The sequence below is a fragment of the Lissotriton helveticus genome, chromosome 8, assembly GCF_964261635.1.
Source record: "Lissotriton helveticus chromosome 8, aLisHel1.1, whole genome shotgun sequence".
NCBI lineage: Eukaryota > Metazoa > Chordata > Amphibia > Caudata > Salamandridae > Lissotriton > Lissotriton helveticus.
In genome coordinates, this window is record NC_136069.1 from 463,716,187 (window position 1) to 463,733,747 (window position 17,561).

The 17,561-nt window shown below is 46.7% G+C and overlaps 1 protein-coding gene across 2 annotated transcripts in view; it reads left to right on the forward strand.

Moving 5' to 3' along the window:
• FNDC3A (fibronectin type III domain containing 3A) overlaps positions 1-17,561 on the forward strand; it is a 1,256,364-nt gene that overhangs the window by 299,278 nt on the left and 939,525 nt on the right. The window lies entirely within an intron of this gene.

Below are 17,561 nucleotides of genomic sequence, written 5' to 3' on the forward strand. Positions count from 1 at the left end.
AGGCATAGGGAACATCTTTGCTGGCATGTTCCAAGCTTACTATAGTGAATCGAGTTAGGAGTGACACATGCTGAAGGGCGTCTGTATTTGGAGGTCACAAGCCAAATGTCACAGATAGCTTTGATCTATTGAAGGACAACAGACCGCCAAATACCTTTCAGTCAGTTTCTGTTTCTGTGTGAATTCTAGCCTAGAAACCCAAATAGAGTGAAACAACATTGGAGGCCTCTGAGGCTCCAAGGATAAGTGAAGCCAGTATGGCACTCTCAAGAAACAACCTTTTCATATTATTTTCACAGTGCTTACTGAAGGGGACCTTATTTATTTCTGTATGAATCTGCATGTTCACCACACCTATTTACCTTCACGCAGCACATGGTAAGGGGGGAGTGAAGGACTCCAGTTATGGGAGATAAACAGATTTTATGTGAAGAGAGTTAATTGATTGACTCTTCTCTTATGGATATACTTCAAAACTTGGACCCATCTACGTTAATAAGCTGCAATCAGTTGTTAGTCTCCACATAGACTAGCGAGAGGACATTTGTCACCCTTTACTTTGGGTACCAGTGTGACTTGGGTGTACTTCCAATCCAGAAGAGACCTGTGATCTGATGAAGCAGCAACAAATTGTGGAGTCCTTCCAGTTGTCCCACTGGAGGAAAATGTAAAAGGCCAAATAAATAGAAAACCAAATCCGAGAAGGATGGTACAACTATTCTGACAGAGCAAAGACCTGTGTTCCTACTTGTCCAATTTTGGTGGAATCCAAATAACCCAAATTTACAAATCTCCCTAATTAAGAACGCCACAGTTTTTAATTTCAGAACAAATAGCTGGAGAGCCTTGTGTTTCACAGTCACAAAATAGATATCTACAATATTTTTGTTCAGAATGACTCACTATGACCTCAACCACATCCAAGCCATCTTTAATTTGTCTGCTTTTGCCACTGTATTCAGTTTCACAGAAGGGGGCTGAAGCATAACAATTGATTTGGGACCTATCAGTGCAGGAGACATTGCCTACAGAATAAGATAAAGTAATTAACAACTTCAAAATGATCTGGGTTTCAGGCCACAGTTTATTTCAAAATTGAAACATACAGAGCACAGCATTTACATTCATGGTACATGGTTACCAAAGACAGATAACATTTGTATAATCTTTGTTTACAAGACCATTGAAATACAACGTTTAAGGTTTGAGTTTGGCTCCTGTTTAAGAGTTAAAAGTAAGATAACAGAAGTCATGGTTAACATTTTCAAATGTATCAGGGCAGAGGTTGGCAATTGATTTTTTTTAGTGGTAGCAGCACATGCTGAACTTATTTTATATTGTAATGCTGAGCAGTTTGATGCAATTGGGGCCATGTCTTTAAAGGCTACAAAATATAAGAAGGCTTGGGATAAAAAAAGGCCTAAGATTACATGGAACCTAATGTGAAAATACAAATATATAATCCTGTCCATGTCTTTGGTCATAAAGTGTAATAAAATGCATTAGGACTCAATTTCAGTTGCTAAGACTCGTTTCGGTGAATCTATTGAACCAAGTGGTTTAGATGCCATATTGGCACCATCACCTTTGCGGCGTGTTTAGTTGCTGTCGCCACTGGACAGGAACATTTAATTGATTTTAAAAACAAGAAAATGAAGGCCAGTGAAATCACTGGAACAAGCTATGAAGAAACTTTAGCATCCACTGTCTTCTGTTCCTAATCAATGAAATGAGCATCAAAAAGGCCCTTCAGTGAAAATGACAAACTTGCAGAATAGAGATTCCACAGAGCACAGTAATTCCAGAAGGAAGCTTGATACTAACACTTTTCCTCAGAGTATGCACGGGAGCCTGAAACATACATTTAAGTGAAGTTAAGTGAAAAATTGAGGACGCATTGAAATGTTATTATAGTGTGAAGGTGACCTCCTGAGGAAGAGTCCTATCTTATTGCGCCACTTCCTCCACATGATAGACTGGATTTAATATTATCTTGCGTAGGACAGCAGAGCAGGATTGTAAACTGGAAGAAGGCAAAAAAAAAGGCGAGACAACTTTAATAGTAGATCACCTAAACCAGAGCACACAGGAAACCAGACACCCTTTTATAGAAAGGCCAACCTAAAGTAGTGAAAAACCATAAAGTTGAGCCTAAAGAACCTCCTTTTGTTAAGGTACATCATAAAGCAGATTCAGTCATAGTGTCAACTACTAGCAAAAGATCAGTGTTCAAGATTACCTGTGGGCTGCCTGTAGATAGAGAGAAGTCAGGTTTAGTTGGTACCAATCCTAAATTTCTCCCAAAGACGGTATATCAGTTCCACCTATAACAGTTTATCAAATTGCCAGTATTTTCCCCCAACCTTACTCAGATGCGGAAAGGGTTCTACACACTTTGAATGTAAAAAGGGCCCTCATGTATAATATTGATAGATCTAAATCATTATGAAAAATACAACAACTCTGTTGCCTATTCAAGACCTCGCAAAGAAAAGGCCGTTTCTAAATCATGCATTTCACTTTGGATTGTCAAACCATACTGGGCTCCAAGATTGCCTCTGCTATGTTGAGCCTCGTTGAGGCTCCCAGTCTCAGGATCACTTTTATGGTCTAAATCCCCGTTTAACCTGCCATCTGCTCCTTGCTGCTGTTGCAACCAGCTTACTAACTCCACAGCGACTTTGCAAACGTAAGTGGGTTTGGAACAGTAAATGGTCTTCTATGATTCCATCATGATGTTCCTCAAGGCTTCTGATTTGAATCTCCAGGAAACTGGAAGATGAAGTTTCTGGGTCTCGACAACTGTCCTATAATCTGCAGAAGCTATTCCTCCTGCTGATCAATTTCTTGTGCTGCCTTGGTTTGTCACCGCACTTCACTGCTTTCTAGGTGGGTGTTTGAGATGGATGACTGATTGCCAATCGATACCGCTGTCTGCCATGTTGATACACACGACCGCTAGAGCTGGAAGACGGTAGGGGTTCTGGCCGACATCCCCCTCCTGCTACGGACTGACGTTTTTGTCCCATAGCGCTGCTGCACTGCACCATACATGATTCTGTGGGGCTGGTATTATACTCAGCACTTGCTGGTCCTTATCCCCCGGACCAAGTCCCCCGATGTGTATGCTAAATCCCGACCTGCCTTCCGGCGCTAGATCAGCTGAACTGAGGCCCCCCTTCTCCCTTCTGTGGCCCCGTGGCCTTCTTGCAATATTCACAGTTTGTTTTTCCGTGTCTGCACTGCCTGTCCCCTGCTGTGAAGCAAGATGGGCGGTCTCCAGATCATGGCCGCTTCATAATGGAGCAGACCCTCCCAAAGCTACTGACGGCTGGAGCTGGATAGCTGTCAACTACTAGAATCTTTATGTGCTCTCCATGAGGTCGTCCTATGGTCCTGGGGATTACTGAGTGGGAGCATAGTGGCCCACTTCTACGATCTGAAGCATGTGGGTTTCCGGAGCACTTGTGCCTGTTGCTATGTTTCTGCACTTGTGCTCTTCTGGGACCAGTTGGGAGCTCAAAGCTCACCAATCCCTTGGCCTCTTGCCGAACCCATACAGCCTGGACCTGACGGCTTCCCCTGTTATGAACGGAGCGTGAGGCACACTGCCTCTCTCAACCTTTGACTTCGCCCATGCATGCTGAGCAACTTATTTGCATGTGGCTTCCTTTGCACCTCTAGGGCTCCTGTTTTGACTTAGAAGTGGTCTTACAAGTCTTTTTTCCACCGTATTCCATACCCCTGAATCTCATTTTGTCCTCAGCTCCTCCATCGCAATTATTCATCAATTCTGGCTATACTCTCACTATCACATGATGGCCCTCTGACTCTGTTCCTTTTACCTTCTCCCTCCCTACTTGTAAGCAGAGAAATAGAACTATTCTTAAACTGAAAGAGGACTTCTTATACCCTATCTAAGAAGCAGCCCTCTCTTTTGCCCACACTTTGGCGGCCATCTTGTAGTGGCTAACTCCTGTATTTACATACAACGTTTGTTACCTTTTCACCAATCATTCCCTCCGTACTTAGGAGTCTCACCATAGATCCTTCTGATAGCAGCACTTTGAACCCTCTATTGTCCCCTGCAGGTCACAATTCATTCAATATCATTTACCCCCCTAATTTAACCATCTCGCCGTCCCCTGTATTCAATGGGGAAGCAATCAAAAAGGAGGAAGGTACCCCTATACAATTGACAGGGAGGGGGTAATCAAAACAAGCAAAAGTATAAACCCTGCTGTAAGGTGACCTCTTAGGCGACAATGTATACTCTCTCTCTAGACCAATGTACTTAACCTGTTACAATACCTCTCGATCGCAAGTTTCAACTCTTATCACAATGTTGTCGGTATCACAGTATGCTACAAATCACATCTAAAGTTATAGTTTATAAAAATTGTATTCAAATAAGTACCTCCCTCTGGGTTACAATCTAAAAACAATTCATTGTCTGTATTTGTAAAAAACGAATGTTATTAAGAACAGTCGACACGGCGTTTCTCTGGTCTAGAGAGAGAGTATACATTGTCGCCTAAGAGGTCACCTTACAGCAGGGTCTATACTTTTGCTTGTACAATAGGGCAGCTACTACCTCCGTCTATAATAATGAGACTGTGCTCATTCAGTCCTTTAACTGCAACTTGGAACTCTTTGACAATCTCTTCCCCTATTTGACAGACAAACTAGACAGGGATACTACCCCTTCCCCATGCCCCTATACCCCACGGAATCTCTCCCCAGGGTTAATCACTTTCCTTCTAATTCCCCTCTGACTCTCCCATGATAGACACCTACTCTCCCTCCCCTGCAACCTACACACACCATCATACAACCTCCTCTTGCGAGAGCACCGACCCTGCCTTTAACCACCTTACCGACAACTCTCCTACCCAACCTGCTAGTGAATTCATTACCAACACTGCTCTATCTCAGGCTAGAAGTTACACCTTGCCCAATCAGCATTCTAACACTACGACCCCATCAGTGACTCCCGATAACTTCCTGTCTCCAATCTCCTCCAAAACTACATTTTCCCTTTCTGACAGTGCTAGCAGTGCTAGGAGAAGTGTGGCTCACTGGTTAGAGTAGGCAGACCTGGAAGCAGAGGTCAGCCCGGGACCAGGGTTCAATTACCGGCTCGGCAGGCTCTTGAGTCCTACAATGTCCATGGACTCGACAATTCTCGCTCCGGTGCCTACTCGATTCACGGGTTCACACTCTGCGACTCTAGGCAATAGCTTGCTTAATCTCCACAACGGCCCCTCGCGGCGGGATGCCTGGCTTTCACCTTGCGGATACCCTGCCGGGGTTATCTCACAGGGGAATACCAGGACGGGTTCCCTAAGCAAGCGCTTAGAAACCGCTTGGTGATTTGCGCTATATAAATTCCTGTACATTTACATTTACATTTAGCACCAGACAGGAGCCCAATGGCGATGCCCCCTCCTCTATTCTCTGACCATCTTCCTTCTTACCCCAAGCTCTTCCTCTAGGTGCATACTTTGACCTTGACTCCCTCCCCCTACCTTGTGTCCCTCCCAATTCTACCATCCATCACCTAGAATGGAGGACCACTCCCCTCACCCCAAAATTAACACTCAATTCCCCCGCCTTAATCAACTCAAGAGTAACTCCATCCCCAATAGTACCTCCCAGATTTATTCTACACTTGATACAATAAAATCAGATCTACTGCTGATTAGAGCTAATATCCTTAATCTTCTGAAAATCACCTCTAACCTGCAACATAACTGATCGAATCACTTGATCCAACATCAGACCTGTAACATCCCTTCACCATTACGCACTCCTGCAGGTAATTCCTTTAACACTCTTACTTAACAATATTTTTAACTTAATTGAGCTGAAAAAGGGCATACATTACAAGATCGAGGCTCAACAGGTCGCCCCAGCAGCATTGCGTCCAATGCGCTGATGTTAGAGGTACTCAAGCAACCTATATACCCACTGCATGTGTTCATTTAACAATATTGCAATTGCAACACAATATGCCAGGTAGCATTACTCTGACCTGTTTGACATGCAGCCAGCGTCTAGGTGAGGTCGTATAGCCCATTCCGGAGGTACCCCGAGGAGGCAGTCCTCAGTTTGATTAGGCCCGTCCAGCGCTGTCACAGGCCTATTTCTGAGGTATGTAATAAAAGTTTCCCAAATGTCTATGGGCCTGGATCTTGCAGGTATAAGGTCCCAGTATATAGTGAGTTGTTCCTGACAGTAGAGACATCGATAGCCACACTGTGCAGATGGGTGTTGGCTTCCAGCCCAGTGTATTGCTACACTTCACTTCGTGAGTAGGAGCATCATCGCCACAAGATGGCTAAGTTCGTCTGGAGCTTCTTTTACATAACCAAGGAGGCAGATCAGAGGGTCTGGCGGGATAGTAGTCCCTATGATGTCACCTATAATGCCTCACACCGTCACCCAGTAATTCGCCACCCTCGGGCAAGTCCAGGCCAAATGTAAGAATGTGGCCCAGGGCGCTGACTAGCGTGAGCAATTCGCCTTCCCTAGCAGAGCCACCTTGTGTAGTTGCGATGGTGTGCGGTACATTCTGTGTATGTATTTGAAGTGTAGTAATCTAAGCCTGTAATTGGGTTATAATCTCTCTGTCTCGCCACAATAGTTTTCCCACCTGTCTGCTGGGACTTCATAGCTCCCTTTCTCGAGTCGCCCGAGCTGTTAAGATGTCAAGCATGGATGGCGTCATCATGATCGAGTAGAGTCGGGTGATAAGTTTGCACGGAGACGTAGTAGTGTAAACATACTCCAGTGCTGTGGAGGCTGGGGGGAATGTATCGTATGTCGTGCGGCAAGTGTCTCTGATTTGATAGTACAATAGCGTGCCCATCACTGAGAGCGAACACGTAGGGGAGTTGGCAAGCAAGGAGAGGAACTGGCCATCCAGGAATAAACCTGCAGCCGTTTTCACTTCGGGTGCGGCTGCTCAGCCCGCCGCTCCCCTGTCCTGCAGTGGGGGAAACATGGGATTATCTGCCGGTAGAGCTGACAGTGCATATAATATTGTAAGTTGAGAACCTTGGCGGAGACCATCCCACGCCCATAGCATGCATTCTACTGTATTTATTTCAGCCTTGGGTGCTTTGTATGGTTGAAAGAATGCTGTTGCAAAACAACAGTTGATGGACAGAATGCAGAACAATGTCATACATTCACCCCAGTACAGAGATCTGGGCCTAAATCCATCGTTTTTTGCATTCCACACCACCCCAGTTAGGACATGGCCATATGCAAATCAGCCTTGACCCTGTGCTTCATGGGAACAGTCCAGCCGAACTGCCAAGCCATGTCTTTCCTGGACCGGAATCAAGCTTCCTAGGACCGGTTTCTGGCTATCAGCCGTCTTCAGCCAGGATAGCTTGACTCCAGTGGTGTGGAGAGCATGGGACTCACGTCTGAGCATACCCATCCCACTCGGGGTGACAAATGCAAAACAACAGTTGATGGACAGAATGCAGAACAATGTCATACATTCACCCCAGTACAGCGATCTGGGCCTAAATCCATCGTTTTTTGCACTCCACACCACCCCAGTTCAGACATGGCCATATGCAAATCAGCCTTGACCCTGTGCCTCATGGGAACAGTCCTGCCCGAACTGCCAAGCCATGTCTTTCCTGGACCGGAATCAAGCATCCTAGGACCGGTTTCTGGCTATCAGCCATCTTCGGCCAGGATAGCTTGACTCCAGTGGTGTGGAGAGCATGGGACTCACGTCTGAGCATACCCATCCCACTCGGGGTGACAAATGCAAAACAACAGTTGATGGACAGAATGCAGAACAATGTCATACATTCACCCCAGTACAGAGATCTGGGCCTAAATCCATCGTTTTTTTGAACTCCACACCACCCCAGTTCAGACATGGCCATATGCAAATCAGCCTTGACCCTGTACCTCATGGGAACAGTCCAGCCCGAACTGCCAAGCCATGTCTTTCCTGGACCGGAATCAAGCATCCTAGGACCGGTTTCTGGCTATCAGCCGTCTTCAGCCAGGATAGCCTGACCACAGTGGTGTGGAGAGCATGGGACTCACGTCTGAGCATACCCATCCCACTCGGGGTGACAAATGCAAAACCAACAGTTGATGGACAGAATGCAGAACAATGTCATACATTCACCCCAGTACAGCGATCTGGGCCTAAATCCATCGTTTTTTTGCACTCCACACCACCCCAGTTCAGACATGGCCATATGCAAATCAGTCTTGACCCTGTGCCTCATGGGAACAGTCCAGCCCGAACTGCCAAGCCATGTCTTTCCTGGACCGGAATCAAGCATCTTAAGACCGGTTTCTGGCTATCAGCCGTCTTCAGCCAGGACAGCTTGACTCCAGTGGTGTGGAGAGCATGGGACTCACGTCTGAGCATACCCATCCCACTCGGGGTGACAAATGCAAAACCAACAGTTGATGGACAGAATGCAGAACAATGTCATACATTCACCCCAGTACAGAGATCTGGGCCTAAATCCATCGTTTCTTTGCACTCCACACCACCCCAGTTCAGACATGACCATATGCAAATCAGCCTTGACCCTGTGCCTCATGGGAACAGTCCAGCCCGAACTGCCAAGCCATGTCTTTCCTGGACCGGAATCAAGCATTCTAGGACCGGTTTCTGGCTATCAGCCGTCTTCAGCCAGGATAGCTTGACTCCATTGGTGTGGAGAGCATGGGACTCACGTCTGAGCATATCCTTCCCACTCGGGGTGACAAATGCAAAACCAACAGTTGATGGACAGAATGCAGAACAATGTCATACATTCACCCCAGTACAGAGATCTGGGCCTAAATCCATCATTTTTTTGCACTCCACACCACCCCAGTTCAGACATGGCCATATGCAAATCAGCCTTGACCCTGTGACTCATGGGAACAGTCCAGCCCGAACTGCCAAGCCATGTCTTTCCTGGACCGAAATCAAGCATCCTAGGACCGGTTTCTGGCTATCGGTGCAAAAAAACGATGGATTTAGGCCCAGATCTCTGTACTGGGGTGAATGTATGACATTGTTCTGCATTCTGTCCATCAACTGTTGTTTTGCATTTGTCACCCCGAGTGGGATGGGTATGCTCAGACGTGAGTCCCATGCACTCTACACCACTGGAGTCAAGCTATCCTGGCTGAAGACGGCTGATAGCCAAAAACCTTTCCTAGGATGCTTGATTCCGGTCCAGGAAAGACATGGCTTGGCAGTTCGGGCTGGACTGTTCCCATGAGGCACAGGGTCAAGGCTGATTTGCATATGGCCATATCTGAACTTGGGTGGTGTGTAGTGCAAAAAAACAATGGATTTAGGCCCAGATCTCTGTACTGGGGTGAATGTATGACATTGTTCTGCATTCTGTCCATCAACTGTTGTTTTGCATTTGTCACCCCGAGTGGGATGGGTATGCTCAGACGTGAGTCCATTGCTCTCCACACCACTGGAGTCAAGCTATCCTGGCTGAAGATGGCTGTTAGCCAGAAACCGGTCCTAGGATGCTTGATTCCGGTCCAGGAAAGACATGGCTTGGCAGTTCGGGCTGGACTGTTCCCATGAGGCACAAGGTCACGGCTGATTTGCATATGGCCATGTCTGAACTGGGGTGGTGTGGAGTGCAAAAAAACGATGGATTTAGGCCCAGATCTCTGTACTGGGGTGAATGTATGACATTGTTCTGCATTCTGTCCATCAACTGTTGTTTTGCATTTGTCACCCCGAGTGGGATGGGTATGCTCAGACGTGAGTCCCATGCTCTCCACACCACTGGAGTCAAGCTATCCTGGCTGAAGACGGCTGATAGCCAGAAACCGGTCCTAGGATGCTTGATTCCGGTCCAGGAAAGACATGGCTTGGCAGTTCGGCTGGACTGTTCCCATGAGGCACAGGGTCAAGGCTGATTTGCATATGGCTATGTCTGAACTAGGGTGGTGTGGAGTGCAAAAAAACAATGGATTTAGGCCCAGATCTCTGTACTGGCGTGAATGTATGACATTGTTCTGCATTCTGTCCATCAACTGTTCTTTTGCATTTGTCACCCCGAGTGGGATGGGTATGCTCAGACGTGACCCCCATGCTCTCCACACCACTGGAGTCAAGCTATCCTGGCTGAAGACGGCTGATAGCCAGAAACCGGTCCTAGGATGCTTGATTCCGGTCCAGGAAAGACATGGCTTGGCAGTTCGGGCTGGACTGTTCCCATGAGGCACAGGGTCAAGGCTGATTTGCATATGGCCATGTCTGAACTGGGATGGTGTGGAGTGCAAAAAAACGATGGATTTAGGCCCAGATCTCTGTACTGGGGTGAATGTATGACATTGTTCTGCATTCTGTCCATCAACTGTTGGTTTTGAAAGAATGCTGTTGCCAATGGCCATGGGCATGCTCTGCTGCCACATGCGGCCAGAAAAGGATGGGATCGAACCAGTAATCCAGGAAACCTGCCTGAGGGCAGGAGGCGTATATGTCCGGCACACCAAGTCCGCCGCACGCGAGGGGCAATGTTAGCAGTTCGTATGCTACTCTGGGCTGACGGCTGGCCCAGACGAGCTTGACTAAATTGGATCTCAGCCGCTTAATGAACAGCGTTGTGAGTTTCATTGGGATATTGACAAAGAGGTATAAGAATTTTGGAAGCATGACCATTTTTGGGATTGCTATTCGCCCAGCGAGTGATAATGGTAGTTTATTCCATATATGAATGTGCGACTCCAGCCAGTCCATTGGGCGTCTGTAATTTACCTTCCAGAGCTCCTTCAGGTCCCTGCTCAGCCAAATACCCAAATATGTGTTTGGCTCAGTTGCCCATTTTAAGGGGTAATCTGTCTGATATGGTGTGGTGGCCTCTGTGAGCAGGAGAAGTATTGTCTTCCCCCAATTGATCTGTATTCCAGAATATTCCCCAAATCAAATTACTTAATGCGTCATGTGAACGAGATTGTTGCGCGGCTCCCGGATATAGAGGGTAATGTTGTCAGCCTACATTGACACAATACGTCCCCAGGTTGAAAGGCCGATGCCACGTTCAGCATGGTGTTGACATAGTCCAGCGGCCAGTGGCTCCATGGCCACCATAAATAAGAGTGGAGACAGGGGGCAGCGCTGTCTGGTGCAACGGGTATTCGCATTTGGCTCAGACAGGTGCCTGTTCAATCTAATACGAGGAGTGGGGAGGGTATATAGGATTTGAATCTTTCGGATGAAGTTGGGGCTGAACCCCAGTCATTTAAGTAATGAGAAAAGAAATGGCCACTCCAGGGAATCGAATGCCTTAGTGGCATCAAGAAGAGCTGCCACAGTTGGAACGGATATTATGCGATGTGGTGAGCCCCGGCATGAATCTCGACTGGTCTGGCCTGATGATTAGGGGCATGAGTGGCAGCAGACGGTTCACCAGCATTTTCCCATATATCTTATTATGTATATTTATTAGGGGCAGGGATTGGTAGGAATCATAGCGTGTAGGTGATTTTTCTGGTTCGAGAATAGTAACAGTAATAGCCTCTCAGAGGGATGGATGCAGCTGTCCTGATATCAGCGAGTCATGATACATCTCTATTAGATGTGGGATAAGTATGTCCGCATATTCTTTATAAAATGCGGGTGTGAGCCCATCCCAGCCTGGGGCTTTACTGGCTAGCAGACTTGCTATAACCTGGGCTATCTCTTCCTGTGTTATTGGGGCATCAATAAATTCATTGTGTCCTGACTCCAGACTGAGCAGTTGGATAGTAGCAAAATAACCTAATAAGGACTTTGGATCACCTGTCAGCCCAGCAATATAGAGCTGAGCATTGAAAGAATTTGATCAAAAAATAAATAACCTGGCTTTTCCACAAATTAGCATATAGTACTCCCAAAGGGCCATTAGACCAACATTGTGCATCCTAGTGGTGGACACTTAGAATAAAGTGACATTCCTTGGAGGGTATCCCTTGTGAGCATAGTCCTAACACATTGTGATATATATATCTCAGATAGGACTGATTTGAGAAAAAGAACTGGTGTACTGTTGTTATGTAATGCTATACATGTTTTCTTTGATTGTGTTCAATTGTTTGTAATTATTTTTTCACTTTTTGGTGCATATATATTGGTTTTTTTTAAAGTGTTTATTGATTTGAATGTCTTGTAGTGTGTCAAACTTGGACATTTTGAAAATCACAAATGTGTAAAACTATATGATGTAAATGGATAATGATAAAAAACATAAGTGCCTAAGAATTAATTAGTTTAGGTACTGAGTCTGCCAAAATAAGGGTCAGTAGTGTATATCTGCTTCAAGCAATTCAGATTCCAGCCTGCTCAAGGATCCCCTTATCGCCTTTAACTCTCTGGATTGTTTAGCGATGCACGTCCCACGCATCACCACTTTGAACTCCTCCCATAAAATGCATGGCGACTGGACGGATCCTACATTGTAATCGAAATAGTCTATAATGGCAGAGCGGATTTCTTCCTTAAATGCTGCATCTTGTAATGCATGCTGGGGGCAGTCTCCACGATAATGCCTGTGGCAGGATCTGTGGGATCATCATGACCAGTCGCACTGGTGCATGGTCCGAGAGTGTACATGGGAGATATTCCACTGCCGTGGTCCAAGTAAGTACATCCGTGGTCACGAGCCAGAAGTCAATGCGGGACCATGAACCGTGATAAGAGTAATAGCAGGTGCCGTCATGCATATCTTCACAAACGTGCAGCCAGGTATTGATCAATGAATTGTCAGTGAAGAGTGTGTTTAGGACGTCTGCAGCCTGTAGGTTGTTCCCAAGCTGTCCAGCTGCCCATTCAGCACAACATTGAAATCTCCACCCCACACGGCTGTCCTCGGGCCATAATCTGCAACCTGTCTCCAGATCCATAGAAAGAAGACAGGGTCATCGGAGTTTGGCCTGTGTACTGCCACCAAGGTCATGGATTGTTTCTACAGGGTGCCCACCAGGATATGTAGTGTCCGTCTTTATCTATGAGAGAATGTGTGTTGTGCCATGGCAGTCCCCTCCTGAGCAGGATTGCGATGCCTCTGCTGTAATTAGAGTATATTGACAAGTAGGATTCCACCATCGAGCTCAGAGTCAAGATGCGTTACTCTCCGTCAGGTGCGTCTCCTGCAGGAAACATACATCTACTCCTCCTGGCTGAGCAAGGTATGTGTGCACTAAGTGGGATTTTCGATGGTCATTGAGGCCCCGGACGTTCCATGTCTGGCATGTGCTGCTAGCCATGCGCCCATAGAGTTAGCAATGATGTGTTGCGATTCAGTGAGGTGCACAGTGTATCGCTGAATGTAGTGGTGCCTTTGTACATCTGTGTGGCAAGTGTTCTGACCAGACCTTGTACAGCGATCTGGGCCTAAATCCATCGTTTTTTTGCACTCCACACCACCCCAGTTCAGACATGGCCATATGCAAATCAGCCTTGACCCTGTGCCTCATGGGAACAGTCCTGCCCGAACTGCCAAGCCATGTCTTTCCTGGACCGGAATCAAGCATCCTAGGACCGGTTTCTGGCTATCAGCCATCTTCGGCCAGGATAGCTTGACTCCAGTGGTGTGGAGAGCATGGGACTCACGTCTGAGCATACCCATCCCACTCGGGGTGACAAATGCAAAACAACAGTTGATGGACAGAATGCAGAACAATGTCATACATTCACCCCAGTACAGAGATCTGGGCCTAAATCCATCGTTTTTTTGCACTCCACACCACCCCAGTTCAGACATGGCCATATGCAAATCAGCCTTGACCCTGTACCTCATGGGAACAGTCCAGCCCGAACTGCCAAGCCATGTCTTTCCTGGACCGGAATCAAGCATCCTAGGACCGGTTTCTGGCTATCAGCCGTCTTCAGCCAGGATAGCTTGACCACAGTGGTGTGGAGAGCATGGGACTCACGTCTGAGCATACCCATCCCACTCGGGGTGACAAATGCAAAACCAACAGTTGATGGACAGAATGCAGAACAATGTCATACATTCACCCCAGTACAGCGATCTGGGCCTAAATCCATCGTTTTTTTGCACTCCACACCACCCCAGTTCAGACATGACCATATGCAAATCAGCCTTGACCCTGTGCCTCATGGGAACAGTCCAGCCCGAACTGCCAAGCCATGTCTTTCCTGGACCGGAATCAAGCATCTTAAGACCGGTTTCTGGCTATCAGCCGTCTTCAGCCAGGACAGCTTGACTCCAGTGGTGTGGAGAGCATGGGACTCACGTCTGAGCATACCCATCCCACTCGGGGTGACAAATGCAAAACCAACAGTTGATGGACAGAATGCAGAACAATGTCATACATTCACCCCAGTACAGAGATCTGGGCCTAAATCCATCATTTTTTTGCACTCCACACCACCCCAGTTCAGACATGGCCATATGCAAATCAGCCTTGACCCTGTGACTCATGGGAACAGTCCAGCCCGAACTGCCAAGCCATGTCTTTCCTGGACCGAAATCAAGCATCCTAGGACCGGTTTCTGGCTATCGGTGCAAAAAAACGATGGATTTAGGCCCAGATCTCTGTACTGGGGTGAATGTATGACATTGTTCTGCATTCTGTCCATCAACTGTTGTTTTGCATTTGTCACCCCGAGTGGGATGGGTATGCTCAGACGTGAGTCCATTGCTCTCCACACCACTGGAGTCAAGCTATCCTGGCTGAAGATGGCTGTTAGCCAGAAACCGGTCCTAGGATGCTTGATTCCGGTCCAGGAAAGACATGGCTTGGCAGTTCGGGCTGGACTGTTCCCATGAGGCACAAGGTCACGGCTGATTTGCATATGGCCATGTCTGAACTGGGGTGGTGTGGAGTGCAAAAAAACGATGGATTTAGGCCCAGATCTCTGTACTGGGGTGAATGTATGACATTGTTCTGCATTCTGTCCATCAACTGTTGTTTTGCATTTGTCACCCCGAGTGGGATGGGTATGCTCAGACGTGAGTCCCATGCTCTCCACACCACTGGAGTCAAGCTATCCTGGCTGAAGACGGCTGATAGCCAGAAACCGGTCCTAGGATGCTTGATTCCGGTCCAGGAAAGACATGGCTTGGCAGTTCGGCTGGACTGTTCCCATGAGGCACAGGGTCAAGGCTGATTTGCATATGGCTATGTCTGAACTAGGGTGGTGTGGAGTGCAAAAAAACAATGGATTTAGGCCCAGATCTCTGTACTGGCGTGAATGTATGACATTGTTCTGCATTCTGTCCATCAACTGTTCTTTTGCATTTGTCACCCCGAGTGGGATGGGTATGCTCAGACGTGACCCCCATGCTCTCCACACCACTGGAGTCAAGCTATCCTGGCTGAAGACGGCTGATAGCCAGAAACCGGTCCTAGGATGCTTGATTCCGGTCCAGGAAAGACATGGCTTGGCAGTTCGGGCTGGACTGTTCCCATGAGGCACAGGGTCAAGGCTGATTTGCATATGGCCATGTCTGAACTGGGATGGTGTGGAGTGCAAAAAAACGATGGATTTAGGCCCAGATCTCTGTACTGGGGTGAATGTATGACATTGTTCTGCATTCTGTCCATCAACTGTTGGTTTTGAAAGAATGCTGTTGCCAATGGCCATGGGCATGCTCTGCTGCCACATGCGGCCAGAAAAGGATGGGATCGAACCAGTAATCCAGGAAACCTGCCTGAGGGCAGGAGGCGTATATGTCCGGCACACCAAGTCCGCCGCACGCGAGGGGCAATGTTAGCAGTTCGTATGCTACTCTGGGCTGACGGCTGGCCCAGACGAGCTTGACTAAATTGGATCTCAGCCGCTTAATGAACAGCGTTGTGAGTTTCATTGGGATATTGACAAAGAGGTATAAGAATTTTGGAAGCATGACCATTTTTGGATTGCTATTCGCCCAGCGAGTGATAATGGTAGTTTATTCCATATATGAATGTGCGACTCCAGCCAGTCCATTGGGCGTCTGTAATTTACCTTCCAGAGCTCCTTCAGGTCCCTGCTCAGCCAAATACCCAAATATGTGTTTGGCTCAGTTGCCCATTTTAAGGGGTAATCTGTCTGATATGGTGTGGTGGCCTCTGTGAGCAGGAGAAGTATTGTCTTCCCCCAATTGATCTGTATTCCAGAATATTCCCCAAATCAAATTACTTAATGCGTCATGTGAACGAGATTGTTGCGCGGCTCCCGGATATAGAGGGTAATGTTGTCAGCCTACATTGACACAATACGTCCCCAGGTTGAAAGGCCGATGCCACGTTCAGCATGGTGTTGACATAGTCCAGCGGCCAGTGGCTCCATGGCCACCATAAATAAGAGTGGAGACAGGGGGCAGCGCTGTCTGGTGCAACGGGTATTCGCATTTGGCTCAGACAGGTGCCTGTTCAATCTAATACGAGGAGTGGGGAGGGTATATAGGATTTGAATCTTTCGGATGAAGTTGGGGCTGAACCCCAGTCATTTAAGTAATGAGAAAAGAAATGGCCACTCCAGGGAATCGAATGCCTTAGTGGCATCAAGAAGAGCTGCCACAGTTGGAACGGATATTATGCGATGTGGTGAGCCCCGGCATGAATCTCGACTGGTCTGGCCTGATGATTAGGGGCATGAGTGGCAGCAGACGGTTCACCAGCATTTTCCCATATATCTTATTATGTATATTTATTAGGGGCAGGGATTGGTAGGAATCATAGCGTGTAGGTGATTTTTCTGGTTCGAGAATAGTAACAGTAATAGCCTCTCAGAGGGATGGATGCAGCTGTCCTGATATCAGCGAGTCATGATACATCTCTATTAGATGTGGGATAAGTATGTCCGCATATTCTTTATAAAATGCGGGTGTGAGCCCATCCCAGCCTGGGGCTTTACTGGCTAGCAGACTTGCTATAACCTGGGCTATCTCTTCCTGTGTTATTGGGGCATCAATAAATTCATTGTGTCCTGACTCCAGACTGAGCAGTTGGATAGTAGCAAAATAACCTAATAAGGACTTTGGATCACCTGTCAGCCCAGCAATATAGAGCTGAGCATTGAAAGAATTTGATCAAAAAATAAATAACCTGGCTTTTCCACAAATTAGCATATAGTACTCCCAAAGGGCCATTAGACCAACATTGTGCATCCTAGTGGTGGACACTTAGAATAAAGTGACATTCCTTGGAGGGTATCCCTTGTGAGCATAGTCCTAACACATTGTGATATATATATCTCAGATAGGACTGATTTGAGAAAAAGAACTGGTGTACTGTTGTTATGTAATGCTATACATGTTTTCTTTGATTGTGTTCAATTGTTTGTAATTATTTTTTCACTTTTTGGTGCATATATATTGGTTTTTTTTAAAGTGTTTATTGATTTGAATGTCTTGTAGTGTGTCAAACTTGGACATTTTGAAAATCACAAATGTGTAAAACTATATGATGTAAATGGATAATGATAAAAAACATAAGTGCCTAAGAATTAATTAGTTTAGGTACTGAGTCTGCCAAAATAAGGGTCAGTAGTGTATATCTGCTTCAAGCAATTCAGATTCCAGCCTGCTCAAGGATCCCCTTATCGCCTTTAACTCTCTGGA